Raw genomic sequence first — 20,433 nt, forward strand, 5'->3', positions numbered from 1 at the left:
TTGGAGAAATGTCTGTTTAGATCTTCTGCCTATTTTTAGTTTTTTTTTTTTTGATATTGACCTTCATGAGCTGTTTGTGTATTTTAGAGATTAATCCCTTGACAGTTTCATTGTTTGTAAATATTTTCTCTCATTCTGAAGGTTGTCTTTGTGTTTTGTTTATGATTTCCTTTCCTGTACAAAAGCTTTTAAGTTTTCTTAGGGCCCAGTTGTTTATTTTTGTTTTTATCTTCATTACTTTAGGTGGTAAATCAAAAAAATTACCACTATAATTTATGACAGAGAGTTTTCTACCTATGTTTTCCACTGAGAGTTTTAAAGTATTCACTCTTACATTTAGATCTTTAATTCATGTCGAGTTTATTTTTCTGTATGGTGTTAGGGACTGTTTAATTTCATTCTTTTATATGTAGGTGTTCAGTTTTCCTGCACCATATACTTAGGAGATGGACTTTTTCACCATTGTATATTCTTGCCTCCTTTGTCATGGATTATTGACCACAGATATGTGGGTTTATCTCTTGAATTTCTATCCTGTTCCATTGATGTGTATTTCTGTTTTTGTGCCAGCTCAGTTCAGTTTAGTTCAGTCGCTCAGTCACGTCCGACTGTTTGCGACCCCATGAGTCGCAGCACGCCAGGCCTCCCTGTCCATCACCAACTCCGACTCACGTCCATCGAGTCGGTGATGCCATCCAGCCATCTCATCCTCTGTCGTCCCCTTCTCCTCCTGCCCCCAATCCCTCCCAGCATTAAAGTCTTTTCCAATGAGTCAACTCTTCACATGAGGTGGCCAAAGTACTGGAGCTTCAGCTTTAGCATCATTCCTTCCAAAGAAATCCCAGGGTTGATATCCTTCAGAATGGACTGGCTGGATCTCCTTGTAGTCCAAGGGACTCTCAAGAGTCTTCTCCAACACCACAGTTAAAAAGCATCAATTCTTCGGTGCTCAGCCTTCTTCACAGTCCAACTCTCACATCCATCCATGACGACTGGAAAAACCATAGCCTTGACTAGACGGACCTTAGGTGGCAAAGTAATGTCTCTGCTTTTGAATATGCTATCTAGGTTGGTCATAACTTTTCTTCCAAGGGGTAAGTGTCTTTTAATTTCATGGCTGCAGTCACCATCTTCAGTGACTTTGGAACCCCAAAAAATAAAGTCTGACACTGTTTCCACTGTTTCTCCATCTATTTCCCATGGAGTGATGGGACCGGATGCCATGATCTTTGTTTTCTGAATGTTGAGCTTTAAACCAACTTTTTCACTCTCCTCTTTTACTTTCATCAAGAGGCTTTTTAGTTCCTCTTCACTTTCTGCCCTATACCATGCTATTTTGATGACTGTAGCTTCTTAGTATAGTCTGATGTCAGAGAGCTAGATTCCTCCAGCTTCGTTCTACTTTCTCAAGATTGCTTGGACTATTCAGGGTCTTTTTTATTTCTAAACAAATTTCAAAATTTTTGTCCTACTTCTGTGTAAAACATCATTGATAATTGGATAGAGATTGCATTGAATCTACAGATTTCCTTTGGTAGTATTGTCATTTTGACAATGCTGATTCTTGCAATCTAAGATTATGATATAAATCTATATCTCTGTCATCTTCAATTTCTTTCATCAGCATCTTTTAGTTTTCAAAGTACAGGTGGTTTGCCTCCTTCAGTAGGTTTATTCCTAGGTATTTAATTCTTTTTGATGCAATGGTAAATGGAATTATTTCCTTAATTTCTTGATCTTTCTGGTTGTAAGTGAAAGGAGTTAGAGAAGGCAAGGTTCAGAAAAAGAATGAGACTGGCACTTTACAGGAACAGATCACCTTTGATGAGGTGAGATGGGGCAGCAGTCAGATTAGTGGGCTGCTGTGCTAAGTCAAGAAGAGAGTAGGTATATATAGAAAACATATCCATGCAGAGATACATTGTTTTGAGGAGGTCTGTTTTTCCTCGTTATTACTTTTGATTAGTTAGCTTTCAACAACTGGGTAGGGAATTCCTGAGACCACTGGAGTAATCAGCCTTAATGTCCATTCCTTTCTTTGAGGGAGAAAGTTCTTTACTCTGTATAGAATGGCGGGGAGGACCTGGAGCGGAGTTTTAACTCCAAACTATTTTGAGCCATGTAGCTTTCCTTCACTGGTAGTGTATAGAAATGCAAGAAATGTCTCTGTGTTAAATCTGTATCCTGCAAATTTATCAAATTCATTGATGAATTTTAGTAGTTTTCTGGTAACATCTTTAGGATTTTCTATGCATAGTATCATGCCATCTGCAAACAGTAACAGCTTTACTTCTTTTTTTCTAATTTGGATTCTTTTTTATTTCTTTTTCAGCTCTCACCACTTTTATTCAGCATAGCTTTGGAAGTCTTAGCCACAGCAATCAGAAAAGAAAAAGAAATAAAAGGAATTCAAATTAGAAATGAAGAAGTAATATGACTCTTATTTTAATTTTTCCCCTTTATCTATGAGATCTCTTTGAATGCTACACTCCTGTGGTGGAATTGTAACTAAAGCAGAGTGTAGCACAGAATATGCTTAATAGTTATAACTAACTATAAATGAATTATGTACAGAAAATCATCCTATCACCAACTTTATCTAATTTCAGTTAAATTTCATACTTTACTATAAATATTGTTTGATTCTTTTTAATATTCTGTTGGTGCTTCAGAGATCACTATAGGTAATGTATATGCTATAATTTGATAGGATATTTAAATATAATTTCATTTATATATGAGGGCAGTGAATACTCAGATAAAAAGAAAAATGATTACTGGAAATTCTTCTAATTAGCTTATATAAATTTCTCTGAATTTATATCCTACTTTTATCATTCTTATATTTTTGTGAAACATTCTACAAGGGAAAAAGGATTCAAAACAAATTATAGAATTTCTAAGGAGGTTAAAATTTTGCTTTTCACAAAACATTTTTCATTTTTTCTAATGCTTATAACATTAATACATCAAACAAGTTTTTAATAAACTTATTGGGAATCCTGGAAAAACAACTTAAACCTCATATGATTTATAGCTTGAGGCCCAGAAAATGTGTCACAACTATTCTACTATAAAGTACAAACAGATGCTATGAACCACAAATTTTATCTACAAGGAAGGTGGAATTATTCATGGATATTAAGATGACCACACTAGAAGAAAAAATAATGGACACAATATCATAATTGTGATGACTTTTCAAAGATATATCAGAAATAGTTTCATTCAAATCAGGCTAAAAACATTACTAAGTAATCAATAATCTCTGTATCTTATTATATAATTTTAGTATTTATAAATCCTACTACTAAGAAAGACTCCAATTCCATTTCCATAAGTTCTAAAACTTTCATTCCTTTCTGAGAATTCTCTAAGAGAGTGTGTAGGGAGTGCTTATGCTCTCATGATTATCTTGGATTCTGAGATCTTATTCATGTGTTTAGTTTATAGCTCATCTCAGCATCCAGGTAATGCTGTCCATTTCTTGCCTATCACCTTTGCCAAAAAAAAAAGTGCTCAGACTGTTTAGTAACTAATAAGAAGCAAACAATCTAATAAAATGCCCAGCAAGCCTTTGTGTTCCATCTCACAGGCTTTTGCTGTAGTGGAAAGTGGTCAATCCTCCAACTTCAGTGGTTTATAAAAATAAAGTTATTTTTACTTCATGTTGAATGCCCATCTCAGGTTAGCTACAGCTCTATTTGACACCCTCTTTTTTTCCCAGACACAAGCTGCCAGAATAGCTCCTATCAAGAATATTTCAAAAGGCAGAAAGGAAAAGAGCCGAGTGAAGCACATCTTGGTTTATGTAACTTCAAGGTAGAAATGATTCATTATTTTGCTCATGTTGCATTGTCCAAAGAAAACCCTGTCAGCTGTTCATACCTGTGTTCAACAGGGTTGGAAAATATGATCCTCCTGTATGGAAGGGCAATGAATAATTGAGAACAAGTAATCCACACTTCAATGAGGAAGGGGACAAGGGAGAAACTATCTTAACAAGCAAATAATTTAACTGTGCATATGCTACTCCACATTATGTTTCAAACTCTCCTCCTCTTATTGGGTTCTCTATTTCTTCCCATTCAAATTCTCTTTTCATTCTATCCTTACTAAATTTCCCTCAAGAAAATGTAGCATTTTCTCCTCAATTATTCAATAGAATACACTGTGAACTATTTAGTGAGAGTAGTTCTATGCTTAGTTGAGTACATGGGATTATCTGCTTACTGTTAAAAAGTACATATATAGAAAGAAATGCAAGAATATAATTGCAAAGGAATTTTATTATAGTCCAAAGGAAGAAATGCAAAATATATTTGAACATCTGTATATCTCTACTTTAATTCTACTAAAATTGACACTTTAAAAATGATCATTTTTAAATAATATAAAAATATATATGATTATAAAAATATATATGTGGTAATTCTAAATTGGTTAGCCATTTTTAAATGTTTAAGATATTCCTAACTTCAACATCACACATATGTAAAATCTTAAAATATAATTTTTCATGTAAATTGGTTTGTTTTCACCTTTTTAATAATTGCATGATGATTGGTTGATTTGGTTTATCTTAGCACTTATATATTCTATAGCTAAGTAAATAATATGGAATATGATATGTATTATTTGACATGGGCTAAAAGGAAAACTGGAGTACTAATAAGGAAAACTTTAGCACTAATGAATAACACCTTCAGAGTCATAGAGCAATAGTAATATTTCCAGTTTAAATCTTACGTATGCTTTACGTTTACACAAAATGAAAAGAAAGAATACAAAAATCAGTCCCAGAAATTTGCTCTTTCTTTGATTATTTGCATTATCAAAATTCTGAACTATGTTGACATCAATCATTTATGTGAGTCCATCATCAAAAAGATCCTCTAACAGGAGGGCAAGAATCTATATCAATGTATCCAATGTATGTGTGTATGTTCATATGTGTTTATATGTATCCATATCTACCTATCAATATCTGTATCTCTCTATCTCTACATCCATATCTGTTTAAATCTGGGGAAAAAAATGAAACCAAAATCAGAACTGCAGTCATGGCAAATATGAAGTCAAAATTAATGGACAAAATATTTTTATACTTCAATCCATGTCAAATCGGGGGGGAAATGCATCTGCAAATAATTGGTTGACAGTTTCTGTTTAAATTTTTATTACAAGGCCAGCTCTTTCTGTTGACTTCTTTCTGAATGCTGGGGTTTATTTATGCTGCACAGCACTCTGTGATGAATGCAAAAGTGAAATGCCTGGGGGAAATCAACTGTCAAACTGAATTCAGACATTATAGTTTCTATGATGTCAAAAAAGTCAGGACTGTCACACCCAGACACTTGTAAGTTTGCAAAACATGTTTTTGCTGCTTTTTCTTCTTAGGTTTTAACAGTTTTCAAATGCTGAAGTACACAGTACTCTCTCAGCTGTACTAGTTTTGCATGCAGTGGGGTTGGGGGAAGTGATTAAGGCCATTGGATTTTGTGTGTTGTACATTTACCTGTATCCATAGGGCAGTAATGGAAGAAAATCACAAAGAACAAGGATTTTATATCACCTTCAAAGCTTGTCCTGCTGTGCATTCTCCTTCCCAGTACACAGCGCAGGGGGATGAACTCCTAAGTTTCCCAAAAGCACTTTCCAGATTTATTGTTGTTTTAAACAATATTTAAAGAAGAAAGTACTTAAAGTTCTGGATGCTATCTAGATGAAAATATAAGCAAAATATACATGAGAAAAGAAAAACAAAAGATGTAAACATACTAAAATTGAACTTTTATTCATCAGTTTGGACAGGAATGGTTTTTCTGCTTTCTACTTGTTTTCAACATTTGTGAAGAAGCAACCAAATGCACATCCTCTAATCTTATATATATATATATATATATAAACAGATTACATATAGCATAAGCACGTGCTGTGCTGTCCTTAGTCTCTCAGTTATGTCCAACCCTATGGACTGTAGCCCGCCAGGCTCCTCTGTCCATGGGACTTTCCAGACAAGAATACTGGAGTGGGATGCCATTTCCTGCTCCAGGGGATCTTCCCAACCCAGAGATTGAACCCAGGTCTCCTGTATTACAGGCAGATTCTTTACCAGCTGAGCTACTAGGGAAGCCCAACATAAGTATATATATCCATAATATGACTGTCTATCTGTCTATCTATTTATATTTGTTAGGCATTCCATCAAATCTCTCCTCTAAGTGACCTGGTAAGGACTCTTAACATAAGTTAATTATTATAACTTAAAACGGGTTTCCTTCACCTCTAAATAGGCATTTTTCCAGGACAATATAGCTCAGTTTCCCCAAATGGTATCTGTGCAAAAAAGATGAATTAATGAATAGCATTTTAAATATAGATCCTATAAAGTAAGCTTTGCAACAATATTGCTTCCCATAGGGGTTTTCTATTTGTGGTACTGTTTAAGATGGGTGACCCAAATGGTTTTAAAATTATGAATTTAAAACACTATCATAATTTAGGCTTATATAATTGTCAGATTTCTAGTTTCTGCCATCCAGTTTCTACCAACACACATTCCTTCTTTTCCTTTTACTCAGAGGTCTGACTTCTGTCTCATCCAACCATCTTTTCATCCATCCATCCATTACGATTATTTGGTTACATCAGTGTTTTATTGGTCATCTTCTGCAAACTGCTGAGCAATCCCTCCCACCTCCATCCAGGAATATATAGATGCTTATGAATGACCAAGATGTAAAATAAAGCTATTACTCACATAGAAAATAGCAAAAAGATTACCCGAAGAGAAGGGCTCAGATGTAGGCAGGTGTGGAACAAGATGAGGAGTACAAAATGAGCAGAGTGGAAGAGTCAGAGGGAGACAAGTGGTTTTGCATTTTTAATTGTGTTCAGGGTAGATCATGGTTTGGAGTGATCTGGGTCTCATGTGGTTTGAAATTTCAAGGGATTCCAAGGGGAGAAAGAAAAACAGGCTTCCTTTCAGATTGCACAAATGTGGGGCAAAGAACAAAGGTGAATTTGAGGGCTTGAAAACTCTCAGAGGCCAAGTATTGATAATGGAGTCTCTTTCTTTAATACAAGTGACACTTTGATTGCTATTCCATGATGCTAGGATTGATTTTGCCCCTATACCCAATCGGAATAATCTCATTCCTCTTTTTAGATCCCTTCCTGATGTAGGAAAGTTAGTCTGTCCAAAGTCAGTCAGCTTATTGCTCTGGTTTTGGTCTGATTGAGTAGTAATTGTGGGAAACGTAAACTGTTTACTTTTCAATCCATTTTAAGCTGAGGATTCTGATTGACCAAGAAAGACACTGATTAAGGTGGTAATTGTAGCAGTTCTAATGGAATTTGGCTAGAGAAACAAGAAATAGAAGTATGATTCATATTCTTCCACTGATCCTTCCCCCACCTCATCCTTTTCAGGCCTGGAAAATTTTGATAGAAGTTATAGAATAAAAGTAAAACAGTAAGAGGAGAGAAAAATAGCATTTCTCTTTGAAATCTTGGTCAGTGCCAGTGCTAAAACAAATGACTGCCTATGCTTGATCTTAAATCTCACCAATTTCCAGCCGCCTTCATAGTACAAGAAATTAAATGATGGCTAGAATATTAATGAAGTGTTTATGTTCATTTAAGTATATTTCTCATAAGTTTAGTTCAAATATGTTTAAATTTTAATTTATCCACAAGATTAGTTGTTGCAATAAAAGGAACTTTCATTATTTATTTTTATTATTGGTTTCCTTCTAGCTTTACGTTTTAAGGGTTGATGCTCACTGATTTTTTTTTTTTTTTATCCCAATTCCATTATGGGGTTTATTCAAAATTTTCAATGAATTCTCTTTTGTCTCTTTTAATTCTAAGTTCCTGTACCCCTCCATGACCTAAAATGAGTAGGAAAATTCCTCTTTCCTATCCAAGTTTTTAAAATCATTAAAGTATAGGTCATGAAGACAAGAGGTGTATTCATCTCATGGGTAGCTCTGGTTACACACAGACATATTGTAGAAAGGGCTTTCCTGGTGACTCAGGCAGTAAAGAATCTACCTGCAATACAAGAGACTAGGGTTTGATCCTTGGGTTGGGAAGAATAGCTACCCATTCCAGTATTCTCGCCTGGGTAATTCATGGACAGAGGAGCCTGGTGGACTGCAGTCCACAGGGTCACAAAGAGAAAAGGTCACAAAGGTCATTATGGGAAACATAAACTGTTTACTTTTCAATCCATTTTAAGCTGAGGATTCTGATTGACCCAGAAAGACACTGATTAAGGTGGTAATTATAGCAGTTCTAATGGAATTTGGCTGGAGAAACAAGAAATAGAAGTATGCTTCATATTCTTCCACTGACCCTTCCCCCACCTCATCCACCTCATGCCTGGAAAATTTTGATAGACATTATGGAATAAACACAACTTAGTGACCAAACAACAACATATTGCAAAGAAACATTTCAGTTGTTACTGGATTAGAAAGAGAGAAGAAAGATCAAAACAATTAGCCTCAAAGATTGAATATTTCTACAAAAGAAGGCTTCCCTGATGGCTCAAATGGTAAAGAATCTGCTTGCAATACAGAAGACCTAGGTTTGATCTCTGAATCAGGAAGATCCCTTGGAGAAGAGAATGGCAACCCACTCCAATATTCTTGCCTGGAAAATTCCATGGACAGAGGAGCCTGGTAGGCTGCAGTCCGTGGGGTTGCAAAGAGTCAGACACAACTGGGTGACTAACACTTTCACTTTCTTTCACTTTTAAGTCATTCTTAATTTTATATTTATATAGCAAATCTTCCTATTTTAAAAACATTTATCTTCCTTTAATGTGTTACCATAGCTCTATTCTTAGAGCTGGAATATTTTAGGAACATTACTTTCTCATTTTGTTTAATTCTAGCTTTACGAATTAAATGTTCATTAAGACTTTTACTTTCTATATTTTTCAGAGAAAACGATTATTGGTCTGTATGCCAGTAAGCTAATTTCCCGTCATTTATTCATTAGAATACCCACTGCAGTTGAATGCATTGAAACTGAAATATGACTCTAAGGATTATTTCCATCATGTTTTACTGCTTGACCAGGAAAGCATTTGACAAGGGGGTAAATAAAAATTCAATTTTCGTCTAAGTGCTATGCTCTGTCCATATGTTGTAATACGATGTGGCTGTTAGTGGAATTTTTAATCATATTTAGTAAAGGAACACTGGGGTGTCTGTATCTTGCTCTGCTACAATAAAACTTTCTCCACATTGGCTTTTGTTGTTGTTCAGTTGCTAAGTCGTATCTGACTCTTTGTGACCCCATGGACTACAGCACACCATGCTCTTCAGTCCACGAATTTCCCAGGCAAGAATACTGGATCGGTTGCCATTTCCTTGTCCAAGGGATCTTACTGACTCAGGGATCAATATTGGCATATTCATTGCCTGCCAATTTGAATCCTAACCTAGTCTGTCATGCAACAGGGAACAAAGAAAAAAGTGTATTTCTTAGGCTGTACAGAAGAGAGAACCTTATATGTGTATCAGGTTCTGCCAACAGAGGCACCATGAGCGAACCTGAGGAAGAAAATGTGAAACATTTCACAGTAGTTGTTTTCTACCAAAAACACCCTGGGCAATTCTTTTTGTAAGAGATCTTTACACACAAAGATTAAGAACGAAAGGAAAACTTAGTGCTTCAGTGATAGATAGACCAGTGTTCAGTGTTGATTTGCCAAGCAAGGTGGGTTAACAGTCTGAGACCATACACTCCCCATTGCCAATTTAATTCATGCCAGCGGCTACATGAGACACTTTAAACAGTGATGAGCAACTCCTAAGTGGGTAGGTAGGGAGGATGAGGGGGAGCCAAAAGGAAAAAGGATAAAGAATCTCTTAAATGAAGAGACAACAGAGAGAAAGCTTTTAACACGTACTGGCCCCACGGCATGTTCAAGGGGGCATGATATTAGGATTTTCTTTTCTGTTCAGTAGATCAGAGAGGGGTAGAGAAATCAACAGGCCTCCTCATTTTGCAATAACTTGTTAAGCTGTAATGTCCTTCCTGGGGATCTCAAGTATTAAAAGAGGACTTGTAAAGAATAAAAAGACTCTCCTTGAAAAATGGCTTTAAAAATGAAAAGAAGTGCCATGAGAGAGAGTTCCTACCACAGAGAGTGCATATAAATTATGATTGGCTACACCACTACTGAAAGGTTGGAAACTTCTGATCTGCTAATCAGTTTAAGGTGCATATAGTTTTCAAGACTATATAGCTAGGATTTTGAGTTTTTTTTAGTACATTAATTTTCATCAATTATAAAAAGTATTGTTTTCCCAAAGTTCACATTTTAATAGCTAAATTAATTGTGCAATCTAGCATTATTCAGAGAAATTTAAACAAGGCCAGTTTTGAGAGGTCTTTAATTATGCAAACATGTTAAAGCATTATACTAGTAATAGTTTCTAGGGAATGCCTAAAATGTGAAACAAAATAAGACCAATACTACTTATAAATCTTAAAGAGATAGTAATATTAGACCACCTTCCCTGCCTTCTGTGAAACCAAACTGATTGGTTCAAGATTGGGAAAGGAATACATCAATTATATATTGTCACCCTGCTTATTTAACTTCTAAGCAGAGTACATCATGCAAAATGCCAGGCTAGATTAATCACAAGTTGGAATCAAGATTGCTGGGAGAAATATCAACAACCTCAGATATGTAGATGATACCATTCTAATAGCAGAAAGTGAAGAGGAACTAAAGAGCCTCTTAATGACAGTGAAAGAGTGAAATTTGAGCAAACGTGGAGATAGTGAAGGACAGGAGAGCCTGGCATTCTGTAGTCCATGGGGTCTACACTGTAGAGTGAAAAAAGCTGCTTAAAAGTCAACATTCAAAAATATAAGATCATGGCATCTGGTCCCATCACTTCATGCCAAATAGAAGGGGGAAAGGTGGAAGCAGTGACAGAATTAATTTTCTTGGGCTCCAAAATCACTGGGGATGGTGACTGCAGCCATGAAATTAAAAGACACTTGCTCCTTGGAAGGAAAGCTATGACAAACCTAGCATATTAAAAAGGCAGAGACATAATTTTGCCAACTAGAGTTCATAGGGTTCATAATTTTGTCAACTAAGTTTCATAGTTAAAATTAAATTTTTTCCAGTCATCATGTGCAGATATGAGAGCTTGACTATAAAGAAGGCTGAGCATCAAAGAATTGATGTTTTTAAACTGTTCTGGAGAAGACTCTTGAGAGTCCCTTGGACTGTGTAAAACCAGTCAATCCTAAAATGAAATCAACCTTGAATATTCACTGAAAGGACTGATGCTGAAGCTGAAGTTCTAACCCTTTGGCCACCTGATTCTAAGAGCCAACTCACTGGAAGAGAACAGATGCTGGGAAAGATTGAAGGCAGGAGGCAAAGAGGGTGGCAGAGGATGAGATATTAATAGCATCACCAACTTAATGGACATGAGTTTGAGCAAACATGGAAACAGTGAAGGACAGGAGAGCCTGGCATGCTGTAGTCCATGGGGTCCCAAAGAATCAGATATGACTTAGCAAGTGAACAACAGCACCACTTAGAGATCAGAATCATTTTTATAAGGAACAAGTAGTTTAAATTAGTAACCATCAAGCATATGAAAAAAAAAATCACAATATTTTAGAAGTTTCTTATGTAGCTTATCATATTTGATATTTTAAAATAGCAGTAACTGCTCAAGACGTACGTGTACCTTTCCATGATGAATGTGCCAGAGAACCAATCATTTAGTCAGGTGTCATTTACACACTTAGGTTTCTTTTTCTAAGCATTTTTGTGACTATATTCTGAATAGGCTAATCAGGCCTCATGTGGGTAGATTGTATTGCCATTTAGATTATATCTTTATATACTTACACAGCTGTGGACACAGTTTAAGGAAAAAGAGATGCATGAATTCAGATGTAAATATGAATACTCACATATATTCAGAGGCATTATCCTTTCCTTACGTTTTCTTAGTGAAATTTTTCAGATAAAGAGAAACACATGGGTTCAATCCCCTAAAAGACCCTTATTCCTCTTTGTAAGAGTTATCAATAATTTTTGTGTTCATTTGAATGGGTTAATCTCTAGATAGCATTTATATGCTATCAAACTAACTCAGTAGATTCAATATTAATAGTCTAGACATGATTTTTTTAATTTGGAATTTTTAGTGAATAACTTGAAGAAACTGATTTGGAAAATACTGTTAAGATTTGTTGGCGGTATCAAGCAACAATATATTTTTCTTTTTTCCAAAGAATGTAGGAAAAAATAATTTATAAACTGTTCTGGATAAGCCATTTGATTCTTTTCACAAGCCCTGGAGAAGGAGAGGCTTTAAGTAACTCTCTACTCTCATCTCTGGTTCTTCCCAACCTTGTAATGGCACAACTAACAGATGTGGGTAAAGTGGACACATCTATCCTTCTATCAGGACTACGATTACCAGCTCATATGTGAGAAAGGGAGAGTTCAGACTTCCAGACAGCATACGGAAAATACCATGTTGAATTTTAATATCTACTATTTTTTATTTTCCAGAACAATTCTAACTGCACTGTTCTTATAAGCATCATATTGACAACAGTGGCTCCAAGTTAGCTCATTGAAGTCAGGCCAGGAAGCATCCTAAATTATTAGTCACACACCTTATTCCTAGCTCCTATGAAACGGTGATATAATTTAACAGAATTTAATTACTTACTTACTTTTTACCTTTGCATATAGTAAATGGCTTAAAAATATACTAATTTTTTTGTAAGAACAAAATGGGCTGATGAATACCAAGAGATTTTACAATGTATGCCTCACACAGGAGTGACCCCTTGATGAATATTATGTGCCCTTCTTCTTGTCATATTACACATAGGATAGAGACTAGAATTTAGTCAGGTAGATATTCTTCCATAATAACTTCTAAATTCTTTACAGCTTTCCTCTCAGATTAAATCTTTGATATCCCTGGAACTGGTAAGATTTCATTTTTTTTTTTTTAAACTATGGATAAACTTGGACCTTTCTCATTGTCCATGGGTACCTCTCTCATGCATGGTGTTTATTTATGAGTCTGTTTTTTGGGTTTTCTAGTATGTATAAGCATTTTATCTGTCTATTCTTTCACTGTTTTAAAGCTGTCTCAATTGCTATAACTCTGCAGTGGTCCTTCAAGCTATATAAAGCTCTCAGTGAGCAGTTAGTCCTTTCCCTCTAATCACGTTCCTTTCCCAGCCCTTACAATACCTATTTCTAACCATTACTATACATCTCAAAGCTCTTGCCTGGCCACTTTCCCCACTACACTCAGCAGAATGCCTTGAATCCCACTTAATAGAGAACATAATGGCTTCCAGGCTTTCCACCTCCAAATGTATCAGCATCATCAATCATCCTTACAGCCTTTCTTCCAGTTTGAGTAGAGGAGATGTTACTGCCATTTATAGCAATAACTACGAGTTTAGTTTGAATTCCATCTCTTTCCATTTTCCCAGGTACTATATACCATTAATTCAATTCTCTTTTCATTTTTTATCTTCTATTCAATATATTTTGCCTCATTTTTTGATATTAAGATTGGTCATTTCCCACAATTTTAAAAAGTAATATATTTTAAGAATAAGATAGAGGGGAAATTAAAAAAAATATGTTTATGAGTATAACATCTTACAAAGTTTACATTGTACTCTAAATCATGTTGTACACACAATTTTTATCAAAGTAGATAAATTTAGGTCATAAATATTAATTTAGGTCATAAATACCCTTTTAATATAATACATGGGCCCATCTATAGATAATTACAGCTTATGAGTGCATATATATCCCTTTGGGTTTTATAACATTTTGAAAATAATGCAAGTGCTTTTGTTTTTAACAGACATAAGTATAATGAATATTTACTCTTCTTCCTACTCTACAGAGTTATCTTGTGAACACATATGTATATGAGTTGGTATAATCCCATTCTTATCAACATAAATAGATTAATATATGCTCTGTGATGAATATTACTGTTTTTAATTAAATACTTTCTCTTGATAATTTTACATTTCAGGTTTTACATGTACAAAATGGTTTATATTTCCTAATATATGTATACTGTTCCCAAACTACACTTTATTAACTACTCACCTGTTTTTTCCTTCCCATCCTCTACCATGTCCATTATTTCTTTGATTCATTCTCTCACTTCTGCCAATGTTTCATAAAATTATAATTTAGATTTCTATTTTTAATGTGTCTAACTTTTCTGCAGTACTCCACTACTAATCAGTGATTACTCACAAATCTCCACCGCCAACTCAATCCACGTTTTACATTCAGCTTTGTGATAATTGACTAGAAATTGTTTAATACTAAGGGCATATGAAAATCAACATTTCTAAACAAGAATGAATTGTTTTCTCTAAATCTGAGTCTAGTGTTTATTTATTAATCAGTTCTGTTCTTCAGTATCATATTCATGCTTTGGTAAAAGTTACTCTTATTGATCTAGTTACCTAAGCCAAAAAGGGAAATCATATTTGAATCTCCTCTATTATAGTCAATAATGAACAAACTACAACAGGTTTAACTTCCTCAGTGCCATGCAGATAAATATCCCCTCTGATATCTCCTTGCTCTTGCGGTTTTATTTTCCTGTTCACTTATTTCTAAACTTAAAATGTGAGGTGACCATTTTAATTGGTCTCACCAAGGCCATCCAGTATCTTCCACTCTAATATTTCAACTACATAAAGTGATTTTCTTAAATGTTAAGTTTATTCTGTTACTTCTATGCACAGAGTCATTTCTCAGAATTATTTTCTTCAATATAAAGCAGACATTTTCAATTTTACATGGAAAAGAATAATTCTGCGGCAGTAAGAATTATGAATGTATTCCTCCAAGCTTATCCTCTGGCTATGTGCTCTAGGTATTATTGTTAAGGGAGTAGGTTACTTCTCATGTGTGTGCTCAGTCACTTCAGTTGTGTCTGACTCTTTGTGACCCTTTGGAATGCAGCCCCCCAGGCTCCTCTGTCCATGGGATTCTCCAGGCAAGAGTACTGAAATGGGTTGCCATGCCCTCCTCCAGAGGATCTTCCTGACCCAGGGATCGAACCTGCATCTCTTACGTCTCCTGCATTGGCAGGCAGGTTCGTTAGTGACACCTGAGAAGCCCTTTCATCTAACTTTAAAATAGATTATTCTGAATAATTATGATGGGCTCAGTCTACTCACATGAGATTTTAAAAGAACAGGAAAGCAGGAGAGAGATACAGATGAAGAATGAATCATGGAGTCAGAGATCCTCCAAGCCTGAGAGGAACTGAACCCTACATTGCTGGAGGAGATGACATGGAAAACATGAAAAGCAGTGCAGGTACTATATAGGGAAAAAACCTGACTGACAGCAAACAAGGGGACCCCAGGCTTACAACCATGAAAAACCGGGTTCTGCCTATTTATAATGAACTTAGAAGATGCTGGAGAGGGTGTGGAGAAAAGGGAACCCTCTTACACTGTTGGTGGGAAAGCAAACTAGTACAGCCAATATGGAGAACAGCGTGGAGATTCCTTAAAAAACTGGAAATAGAACTGCCATATGATCCAGTAATCCCACTGCTGGGCATACACACCAAGGAAACCAGAATAGAAAGAGACACGTGTACCCCAATGTTCATCACAGGACTGTTTATAACAGTCAGGACATGGAAGCAACCTAGATGTCCATCAGCAGACGAATGGATAAGAAAGCTGTGGTACATATACACAATGGAATATTACTCAGCCATTAAAAAGAATACATTTGAATCAGTTCCAATGAGGTGGATCAAACTGGAGCCTATTATACGGAGTGAAGTAAGCCAGAAAGAAAAACATCAATACAGTATACTAACGCATATATATTGAATTTAGAAAGAAGGTAACAACAACCCTGTATCAGTTCAGTTCAGTTGCTCAGTCATGTCCGACTTCTCGTGACACCATTAATCCCAGCACACCCAGCCTCTCTGTCCATCACCAACTCCCGGAGTTCACTCAGACTCACGTCCGTCGAGTCAGTGATGCCATCCAGCCATCTTCTCTGTCATCCCCTTCTCCTCTTGTCCCCAGTCCCTCCCAGCATCAATGTCTTTTCCGATGAGTCAACTCTTCACATGAGGTGGCCAAAGTACTGGAGCTTCAGCTTTAGCATCATTCCTTCCAAAGAAATCCCAGGACTGATCTCCTTCAGAATGGACTGGTTGGATCTCCCTGCAGTCCAAGGAACTCTCAAGAGTCTTCTCCAACACCACAGTTCAAAAGCATCAATTCTTCAGCACTCAGCTTTCTTCACAGTCCAACTCTCACATCCATACATGACCACTGGAAAAACCATAGTCTTGACTAGATGGACCTTTGTTGGCAAAGTAATATCTCTGCTTTTGAATATGCTATCTAGGTTGGTCATAACTTTTCTTCCAAAGAGTAAGTGTCTTTTAATTTCATGGCTGAAGTCACCATCTGCAGTGATTTTCGAGCCCAAAAAGATAAAGTCTGACCTTGTTTCCACTGTTTCCCCATCTATTTCCCATGAAGTGATGGGACCAGATGCCATGATACAAGATAGCAAAAGAGACACAGATGTATTGAACAGTCGTTTAGACTCTGGGAGAGGGTGAGGGTAGGATGATTTGGGAGAATGGCACTGAAACGTAAATTATTCTATGTGAAACGAATCGCCAGTCCAGGTTCGATAGATGATACAGGGTGCTCAGGGCTGGTGCACTGGGATGACCCAGAGGGATGGGATGGGAAGGGAGGTGGGAGGGGGTTTCAGGATGCGGAACACATGTACACCCATGGTGGATTCAAATCAATGTATGGAAAAACCAATACAATATTTTAAAGTAAAATAAATAAATTAATTAATTTAAAAAAGAAGATGATCCTCTATAGATCTTCTTGTCTTTCCTGAGAGGAGCCCAGAAGGCTAACAGCTTGGTAGGGCTTTATAAAACCTTGAGCAGTGACACCAATCAAGCAGATCCTAACTTCTGACCTATAGAATGGTGAAATATTAAGTTGTGCTTCTAAATTTGTGATAATTTTTTACAACAGAAATAGAAAATTAGTATACATTCATAATCTTGACTTTACCTGCTCAAACTTTATCCCTGATCACTGCCCTTTCTCCATTTTACCTTGAAGTAGTCTCAAATACTTTATGTTCCCATATTACCGGGCTCTTTAATATTTCAATATCCTTGATTTTCTAACCTTTCTTATTGTATCTGGCTAATTTCTATGAACTTATCACAAGTCATCATAGCTTACATCTCTTCTAAAAACCTACCTGAACTACCAAGTCTGTTGAGTTCTCCACTTATATTTTCCCATACACTGATTTATTTCCATCAAAACACTTAAGGCATCCTCTGGTTGCCTGTCTCCCCATCTTTGACTATAAGCTCCTTGAAGACAAAGACTATAAATCTGTTTTAACTGCTTAGGCCCAGCACAAAACACAAGACAGAATTTATGCAAAATAAGTACTTATAGAATGCATGCCAGAATGATGCATTTGTAATGATGGAGTGAATTCTTGGGAATGATTTATTAACTACCAAGTATATCAGTGAAAAGTCACTATCCTTTATGAAAATTATTATGCCAAAAAGGTTAATCTAAAGGAGTTTTTAGTATATCCTGGCAATTAACCATTTTTTGTTTCCAGATAGCTCATTCTAAGAAAATTGTCTATAGTTGGCAATGATAATTTTTCCTACTTAAAAAACATTATTTTCTTAAAACTGAGCTTTCTAAAAGAGAAATATTTCCACTTCCATATTTTCATATGCTTGTTCCTAGTAGATGGATACTTATGTGTATTTTTTCATAGATGGATGATTAATTACAATCCCCCTTAGGAAACAATACTGAAAGATTATCACCTGCCTTAATATTTCCTCACATCCATAACTTGCTCCACCCCAGATTGGAGAAATGCTGATAACTGTAGCGAACCTGAATTCCATTGAACTCTTAGGTTCAGACTTGTCTTCCACTTCATTCACTAGGACCTGCCTTCTTAAAACAGTATTTGTTGTTATCTATTATTGCTGTTAATGGTACTGGCTTCTCTAAACTACTAGAAAAGCTTGCATTTTCCCAACTCTGCTCTATTTGTGATAGCTGTAGCACTAGAAGTTCATTTACCAAGGCATAGGGCTTCCCAGGTGGTGCTAGTGATAAAGAATCTGCCTACCAATACAGGAGACATAAGAGACATGAGTTCAACCCCTGGGTTGGGAAGATCCCTTGGAGGAGCACATAATGCACTCCAGTATTCTTGCATGGAGAATCCCATGGACGGAGGAGCCTGGTGGGCTACAGTCCATGGGGTTGCAAAGAGTCAGACATGACTGAAGTGACTTAGCACACACACCCATGCAGGGCAAAGGCCAAGGGATGTCTTATGTTCATTCACAGGAAGATACATCATGAGCATTCCAATCCTGTATCAGATCTACCATTCTGCATTTGTTGGTCTATTTTCATTTGGTTCAGAACCCATGGTGAAAAAAACTCATTAATTAGTTAATTTAAAATCACACACCAGACAATAAAGCTGAGGGAAACTTATTTTTCAGTACCATATCATTACCTAAGAGAGAATTTATTTTTATCTAAAATAATTTTGTCACAGTCTGTAAATATAATTTCTCATGTGTAATCTTAGATATGAAAATCTGATTATACTACTTAAAGATGAAAAGCTTTATAAGATCTTTATGCTTGTCACATGCATATGTTAAATACAACTATATTTACATATACAATTGCATGTATTCTATTTTTAATGTTATACAGTCCTAGAAGGAAGACTGGTCTACTGTTTCACAAATAACTTTAACCTCTTCTTAGAAGCGTAATAGTATTGGCTTAATGATGTATTGCTCTATTTGAAATATATTTATATGATTGCATCAGAAAGTGCAAAATCCTACAAATTAATCTGATTAAAAATTATAATAACCTAAAATTTAGAGTGAAATTTTATTATCATGAAATGCTCCTGGTTTTGGATGCTACTTATCCTCATCAATCTTCTAAAGTACTCAATTCCCTCTACAGAATGTTTGGATAAGGGAAAATAGTGAAGTGAGGTTGAATGCCAGATGTTTAATTAGCACCACTCATCTAGTCCACTTTAAATAGCATAATACTTTCATAGAGGAAGGAATTTTCTGTCAGTATTTCATTTAAAACAGACAGTAAATACTTCTAAATGATTTAATGACTAAATTACAAATCAATACATAAAATGAACAGGAAAAGGATATGCTTATTTCTTGGTTGTAATACAAAACAGTGACAGGTAAAAGAAACAAACGAGATATCATAGGATAAATACAATGTAACTAGGACAACAATCCTATTTGGGCAAAAATACTGCAGTGGGTTGCCACGCCCTCCTCCAGGGGCTCTTCCTAATCAAGGAATTGAACCCATATGTATTATGTCTCCTGCGTTTACACTAGTGCTACCTGGGGAGCCCATACTGTGCTATGCTTAGTCGTGTAGTCGTGTCCAACTCTACGCGACCCTATGGACTGTAGCACACCAGGCTCCTCAGGCCATAGGGATTCTCCAGGCAAGAATACTGGAGTGGGCTGCCATCCCCTCCTCCAGAGGAAGCTCATATTTATATACGAATCTGGTTATTTTGTTTTGTTTCTATATATAAGATCAAAATGTAGTTTACTTGTCAATTTAAAGTAAACCCACAAATATTTTCCAATTAAGCTGTTCTTTACTGCCTTTGTCTGAATTGCAATTTCTCAACTTATTAGCCATGGAAGTTTGAAAAATTAATTCTCAGATTTCTAGTGTACAAAATCTGAATAATACTAGGGATTTATCTTACCAGGGTGTTGGGATTAACTGAGATAAGCCATGTAAAATGTTTGGCCTAGAGTTATGTACATTGATAATGACCAACAAAAGTTAATAGTCATTATCATAATTATTTTCGAAAGCACTAATTAGATAGTTCCCTGGTGGCTCAGATGGTAAAGCGTCTGCCTACAATGCGGGAGACCTGGGTTCAATCCCTGGGTTGGAAAGATCTCCTGGAGAAGGAAATGGCAGCCCACTCCAGTACTCTTGCCCGGAAAATCCCATGGATGGAGGAGCCTGGTAGACTACAGTCCATGGGGCCGCAAAGAGTCAGACACAACTGAGCGACTTCACTTTCACTTTCAATCATCTTATTTTATAAACTCCATTTTCATGCTAAATTTTCAAATGTGTTAGAAATACCAAAATGATAGACCAAATTTCCTTCTACCATTGGTAATGATAGTGGATACATTTGTAAGAGGGTGCATTCGTACGTGCTTAGTCACTCAGACTTGTCCTTTGTCCCACTCT

Source organism: Capricornis sumatraensis, chromosome 19 (assembly GCF_032405125.1).
Source record: "Capricornis sumatraensis isolate serow.1 chromosome 19, serow.2, whole genome shotgun sequence".
NCBI classification, from domain to species: domain Eukaryota; kingdom Metazoa; phylum Chordata; class Mammalia; order Artiodactyla; family Bovidae; genus Capricornis; species Capricornis sumatraensis.